This window comes from Salvelinus sp. IW2-2015, linkage group LG11 (genome assembly GCF_002910315.2).
Source record: "Salvelinus sp. IW2-2015 linkage group LG11, ASM291031v2, whole genome shotgun sequence".
Classification (NCBI taxonomy): Eukaryota; Metazoa; Chordata; class Actinopteri; order Salmoniformes; family Salmonidae; genus Salvelinus; species Salvelinus sp. IW2-2015.
The window spans coordinates 44,847,102-44,854,323 of NC_036851.1; the positions used below are offsets into that span (position 1 = coordinate 44,847,102).

General features: G+C 42.5%; 1 long non-coding RNA gene across 1 annotated transcript in view; it reads left to right on the forward strand.

Annotated features, from left to right (window-relative positions):
- Positions 1 to 7,026, forward strand: part of LOC111969619 (uncharacterized) — a 20,528-nt gene extending 13,502 nt beyond the window's left edge. The window contains exon 3 of the long non-coding RNA XR_002878025.2: positions 6,920 to 7,026. This is a non-coding gene — a long non-coding RNA (uncharacterized lncRNA). The remainder of the gene's footprint in view (positions 1 to 6,919) is intronic.
- The last annotated feature ends 196 nt before the right edge of the window (positions 7,027 to 7,222 follow it).

Consider the following 7,222-nt stretch of genomic DNA (forward strand, 5'->3'; position numbering starts at 1 on the left):
AGGAACCATGAACTGACACCTTGCAGGTTTGATTGACTCTGCCCTGTATCTAGTTGTGCTAAAGCGACTCAGGGTAGGAGATGCTAATCTAGGATCAAATACCCTATGTCCATCTAATCGTATTCATTGTGATAGGAATTGAAAACTGATCCAAGATCAACACTTCTACTCTGGAAAAACTTTATGAATACGGTCCCTGAGTAGAGAAATGATGGTAGAGATAGATGTCTGCAAAAGTTTTCAGCCAGACAGTACTCTCAGAGGGAAAACACACCCACACACTTATTACCGTAAGACAAATATGCATGACACACTGCCCCATCACCAAACAACAGACTCCAGTACATCTGGGGATCTCTTTACAATGGTGGGTGGTGCAGTAAGAGTGTACCAAATCAAATCGAATCTTATTTGTCACATACACATGGTTAGCAGATGTTAATGCGAGTGTAGCGAAGTGCTTGTGCTTCTAGTTCCGACAATGCCGTAATAACCAACGAGTAATCTAACCTAACAATTCCACAACTACCACTGGGATAACTGGTGCATTCTTGCATAATAGACCCTCATTACTAGCCTCACAATTACCAGACTGATTACCGCTGTGAAATCAGTGTAGCGAACAGAATCTGCATGGTTGTACGATATTACCTCATTACGTCGCCATGACAACCAATGAGCCATGACAGCTACCGTGTGGACTGTCTGAAGTGTCCTTAACCTTCGTTCTGTGTGTGTGTGTGTGTGTGTGTGTGTGTGTGTGTGTGTGTGTGTGTGTGTGTGTGGTGTGTGTGTGGTGTGGTGTGTGTGTGTGTGTGTGTGTGTGTGTGTGTGTGTGTGTGTGTGTGTGTGTGTGTGTGTGTGTGTGTGTGTGCGTGTGTTTGTGTGTGTGATGTATGTATGTGTGTGTATGTGTATGTGTATGTATTGTGTGTATGTGTGTGTGTGTGTGTATGTTTGTGTGTATGTGTGTATGTATGTTTATGTGTGTATATTTTTTTGATTGTTTATTTAACCTTAATTTAGCTAGGCAAGTCAGTTAAGAACAAATTCTTATTTAAATGACGGCCTAGGCCGACCAACCGCGGACGACGCTGGGCCAATTGTGCGCTGCCCTAAGGGACTCCCAATCACGGCCGGATGTGATACAGCCTACTACACTTTTGATTTCCATCTCAAATTGTGGTACCCTAATGATATTTGAAGATGCAGGCATTTTATCTTTTTATTAATCTTTCTATTTAATAATGGAACACTAGTCACTTTAATAATGTTTACATACTGCTTTACTCATTTCATATGTACAGTGGGGAGAACAAGTATTTGATACACTGCCGATTTTGCAGTTTTCCTACTTACAAAGCATGTAGAGGTCTGTAATTTTTATCATAGGTACACTTCAACTGTGGAGACGGAATCTAAAACAAAATCCAGAAAATCACATTGTATAATTTTTAAGTAATTAATTAATTTGCATTTTATTGCATGACATAAGTATTTGATCACCTACCAACCAGTAAGAATTCCGGCTCTCACAGACCTGTTAGTTTTTCTTTAAGAAGCCCTCCTGTTCTCCACTCATTACCTGTATTAACTGCACCTGTTTGAACTCGTTACCTGTATAAAAGACACCTGTCACACACTCAATCAAACAGACGCCAACCTCTCCAAAATGGCCAAGACCAGAGAGCTGTGTAAGGCAATCAGGGATAAAATTGTAGACCTGCACAAGGCTGGGATGGGCTACAGGACAATAGGCAAGCAGCTTGGTGAGAAGGCAACAACTGTTGGCGCAATTATTAGAAAATGGAAGAAGTTCAAGATGACGGTCAATCACCCTCGGTCTGGGGCTCCATGCAAGATCTCACCTCGTGGGGCATCAATGATCATAAGGAAGGTGAGGATCAGCCCAGAACTACATGGCAGGACCTGCTCAATGACCTGAAGAGAGCTGGGACCACAGTCTCAAAGAAAACCATTAGTAACACACTACGCGTCATGGATTAAAATCCTGCAGTGCACGCAAGGACCCCCTGCTCAAGCCAGCGCATGTCCAGGCCCGTCTGAAGTTTGCCAATGACCATCTGGATGATCCAGAGGAGGAATGGGAGAAGGTCATGTGGTCTGATGAGACAAAATAGAGCTTTTGTGTCTAAACTCCACTCGCCGTGTTTGGAGGAAGAAGAAGGATGAGTACAACCCAAGAACACATCCCACACCGTGAAGCATGGAGGTGGAAACATCATTCTTTGGGGATGCTTTTCTGCAAAGGGGACAGGACGACTGCACCGTATTGAGGGGAGGATGGATGGGGCCATGTATCGCGAGATCTTGGCCAACAACCTCCTTCCCTCAGTAAGAACATTGAAGATGGGTCGTGGCTGGGTCTTCAGCATGACAACAACCCGAAACACACAGCCAGGGCAACTAAGGAGTGGCTCCGTAAGAAACATCTCAAGGTCCTGGAGTGGCCTAGCCAGTCCCAGACCTGAACCCAATAGAAAATCTTTGGAGGGAGCTGAAAGTCCGTATTGCCAGCGCCAGCACCGAAACCTGAAGGATCTGGAGAAGGTCTGTATGGAGGAGTGGGCCAAAATCCCTGCTGCAGTGTGTGCAAACCTGGTCAAGAACTACAGGAAACTTTTGATCTGTGTATTTGCAAACAGAGGTTTCTGTACCAAATATAAGATCTGCTTTTCTGATGTATCAAATACTTATGTCATGCATAAATGCAAATTAATTACTTACAAATTATACAATGTGATTTTCTGGATTTTTGTTTTAGATTCCGTCTCTCACAGTTGAAGTGTACCTATGATAAAAATTACAGACCTCTACATGCGTTGTAAGTAGGAAAACCTGCAAAATCGGCAGTGTATCAATACTTGTTCTCCCACTGTATATACTGTATTCTGCTGTATTTTAGTCAATGCCACTCCGACATTGTCGTGATAATATTTATATTTTTCTTATTTCCATTCTTTTACTTTTAGATGTGTGTGTATTGTGAATTGTTAGATATTACTGCACTGTTGGAGCTAGGACACAAGCATTTCGCTACACCGGCAATAACATCAGCTAAACATGTGTATGTGACCATAAAATGTTATTTGATTTGCATTTATTAATATCCAGTGTGGTACTTCAGCATGGACAAATCTATTAACGTTGCCATTTCCTTTCATCTTTGAAAAGAAAAACAGCTACGGGAATTACCCAGAGGCAGCAGAATATCATGTATTACCAGAAGAGTGTGTTTTCAGAGGAAATGGTGGGGGGCACACCACACAACACAACACACACACACACACACACACACACACACACACACACACACACACACACACACACACACACCACACACACACACACCACACACACACACACACACAACACACACACACACACACACACACACACACACACACACAACCTTGAAGAGACCTAAAGAGTATCACCATGACATCAAAGAGAAGGGCAGGAATAGGACAAGGCTAGCCAAAGGACACTTTATAACCACACTGAGACATGTTATAACATTTGTAACTATCTGAATAGCACTCATTGTATTCAGGTCAGTGACTCAAGGCCCTGAGCACAAATCAGGTCCCCCATCTTATTCATTATGATTTAAAAGGCAAAACTGATCCTAGATCAGTAGCCATATTCTGAGACGCTTTGTGAATATGGGCCCGGTATGGTAAAGGTATGCTGAAAGCTACTCAACTTTAAATCATAAGATCCCAAATGTGTTTTAGAATAGAGGGGAAAACAACGATGATATGAACTTCTCTGTTGATCTGAGTGTCTGTTGATCTGCGTGTCTGTTGATCTGAGTGTCTGTTGGCGTGTCTGTCGATCTGAGTGTCTGTTGATCTGCCTGTCTGAGTGTCTGTTGATCCGTGTGTCTGTTGATCAGAGTGCCTGTTGATCTGCATGTCTGAGTGACTGTTGATCTGAGTGTCTGTGATCAATGTGTCTGTTGATCAGAGTGTCTGTTGATATGTGTGTCTGTTGATGAGTGTCTGCTGATCCGTGTGTCTGTTGATGCAGGGTGTCTGTTGATCAGAGTGTCTGTGATCCACGTGTCTGTTGATCTGAGTGTCTGCTGATCCGTGTGTGTCTGTTGATGGCAGGGTGTCTGTTGCTAAAAATAGACATGAGAACAAACTTAAAGTCTGTTGAAATCTTCACTTTCACAACCATCATTATTCCTCTAAAATGCTGCAAACTGAACCACACACACACACACACAAAACCACACACACCACAACACACAACACAACACACACAACACACACAGAAAACGAAACAGTGCATCTGTTGCTAAAGTTAGTCTACACAATTGACATCCTTCTGGTTAATTTAGGCAAGCAGATGCTGCTATTTCGGTTGAATGGGATCACTTTTCTTGCCCATTTCTTGCATTATACACTGTGTGTGTGTGTGTGTGTGTGTGTGTGTGTGTGTGTGTGTGTGTGTGTGTGTGTGTGTGTGTGTGTGTGTGTGGTGTTGTGTGTGGTGGTGTGTGGTGTGTGTATTAGAGGTCAACCGATTATGATTTTTCAACGCCGATACAGATTATTGGAGACCAAAAAAAAGCCGATAGCGATTATATATATATATACTGTATATAAGACCATTATTCTTCTCCACCAAACTTTACAGTTGCCACTATGCATTCGGGCATAGGTAGCGCTTCTCCTGGAACCTGCGAAACTTCAGATTGTCTGCTGGGCTGCCAGATGGTGAAGTGTGGGCGGTGGGAAAAATCTTCATGTTCCTGGATCTGCAATAATATTGGTTAAAAAGCACTATTGTTCATCCCTTAAAAACATTGGGCTTGGATCTTTGATGATATAATGTCTGTCTGTGGTACTGTGTATGCTGAGTGAAGTTTGCTGTTGTTTTTTTGATGCAGTACTGTTTGTTTCTCATCGGACCAATGCTAAATAAGGTATTTAACACTTGTATTATGTGTTAAGTTGTTTATCATYTTAAGTTATGTCTCCTACCTCCTTGTCTGTCCATTCATTTCTATCAGCAGTACCTTTAATATCACATTCCATGCAAGGCCATTGAAACTGTTTGGAGGAGGATTCATGTATAAATCTTTTTGACACATAAACATGACATGGTGGTGTAAGTTGAATCGGTAAACAAATCTAATATGGCCACATGAACTTTTGAGGAAAGTCGGGCTCTGTAGTAACGAGTCTTGTGCAATATTGTTTTTCACAGCCAGGTACTCTTCCATCCATGCCCTACACACATTATGTGGTCAATTTCCATTCGTCTACACTTACTGCAGACAAACTGGGCATGACTCCTGACCCAGATAAATGAACACAATGTTTCAACAAGCATTTTTAACCCTGATGCCCACAAAATGTTCCTTCAATAACCCGTGACTCAAAATGACTCCGAAATATTTCTTCTCCAGTCTACCTATAAAAGGGACGATTGTTACGGGACATGGCCCTGAGTTTGGTTTTATTGTCTCACTTTTTCTGGCAAAATTTAACCTTGTTTCCTGGTAAAAACTTGATTGTGGTGACAGATTCATGTACTGTATCTGACCCAAATTCCACACAATGTTGTAATCCACCTTTCTCCCCTTCACTTCGTTCTGTCTTTCTGTCTTTCAGTCTTTCAGTATTTGTCTTTCTGTATTTCTGTCTTTCTGTATTTCAGTCTTTCAGTCTTTGTCTTTCAGTCTTTCATTCTATCAGACTTTCTGTGGCTGCCTGCTTTCTTTACTCTCTTCCCCCTCCTGTTACTGACCCCTCCTGTTACTGAATGTAATTTTAGCCAAGTCCATTTGAGCAGGATGACGTTCCTCTTCCTGGGAGTCTTGTATGACGACTGTTATTCTACATAATATACTATCAACACATAAACTTGACATACACCGAGTCACATTATCTAACAATGGCCTGTTGTAAGGACTGGTACTCTCTTACACCTTAATATCCCTGTATACTACCTACCGCCGTTGTGCCCTTGAACACGGCACTTTATCCCTGGAGCAGTGCTCTTCTCAGCCCCTGTACTGCTCCCAGTGTGTCAGGTTGGGTACTGTGACAGCAACAAAATTAAGAATATCTGTGCAAATGGACCAATAAAGCATGTATTGTATAATGAGACATCAGCCCATGTTTCGTTTCAATCTAATCTAGTTGTTCATTCTCCTGAATCATCTATAAATACTACAAAGCAGAATCAAGGAGTTAGCCAGCTAACTTGCCTAAATCTTCTGATATAACTGTTTATTTTTTTGAAAMATAAGCTTGAAACGAGCATGGTCTAACTGATTCAACAAAAAAAAACACATACCCAAGTTTAAAGTTTTTTTAATGAACCAGAAAATCAATAGCTTTTTCTGGTTACTTATTAAAGTTAAACTCGTTGATCCTATTTTGTAGTATATCCCTCAGGTGTGGGATACAGCTATTTATTATGGTGTGTGTGTGAGTCTGTGTGTGCGTGCYTGTGTGCATGTGCGGGTGCATACCATCATTGGTATGTTTTAATCACACAAGTGTAGACTATTCCATGGGATCAGCTGTCCCTTTTCTAGTGTGTTCCGGCACAGGCCTCATCATGGAGGCCTTGGCTGGGGGCCTTGACTGGGCCACGAAAAGAAACAACACAAGAGAAGAAGAGAGAGAAAAATAGAGGACAGAAGGAGAGAAAGGGAGAGTAATGGCTGGGTTTTTTTATATTTGGGATTTTGGACAGCCCAGATCCCACCGCTGACACAATTCACGAAGTTCAGTCGGGAGCTTAGAATGCAGCACTCTAGATTATCCGTTCTCTCCAATGATCTAGTTCTAACGACAAAGCCTTGGCTCATCATCTAACTAATGTCTTTCTCTCCTCTTTTCTCCTCTTTTATTTTCCTTCCCTTCTCTTGTAGTGGATGTGCAAGTTCCTTGCGAGGCTTCGTAACCACTCTGGCCGGAGTGGCCCATGGACTGCGTACCCAGAGGTTGGTGCGTCCCGAGCCTGACTCGGTTATGCTGGCACCCCACCATCCCTTTTCCTGGGAGCCTTCTCAGCCCAGCACTGTGCCAGGACTCCCAGAAGCACCTGCACAGCAAATCCACGTGAGGAGCCCTTTCACAAACTTTATAGTTGAGATAGCCCTCCATGGCATAGCCATGCTGTCACAGAAGCAATCAATGGAAAATATAGGAGGTGTGCCTCTTTCCATCTCTAT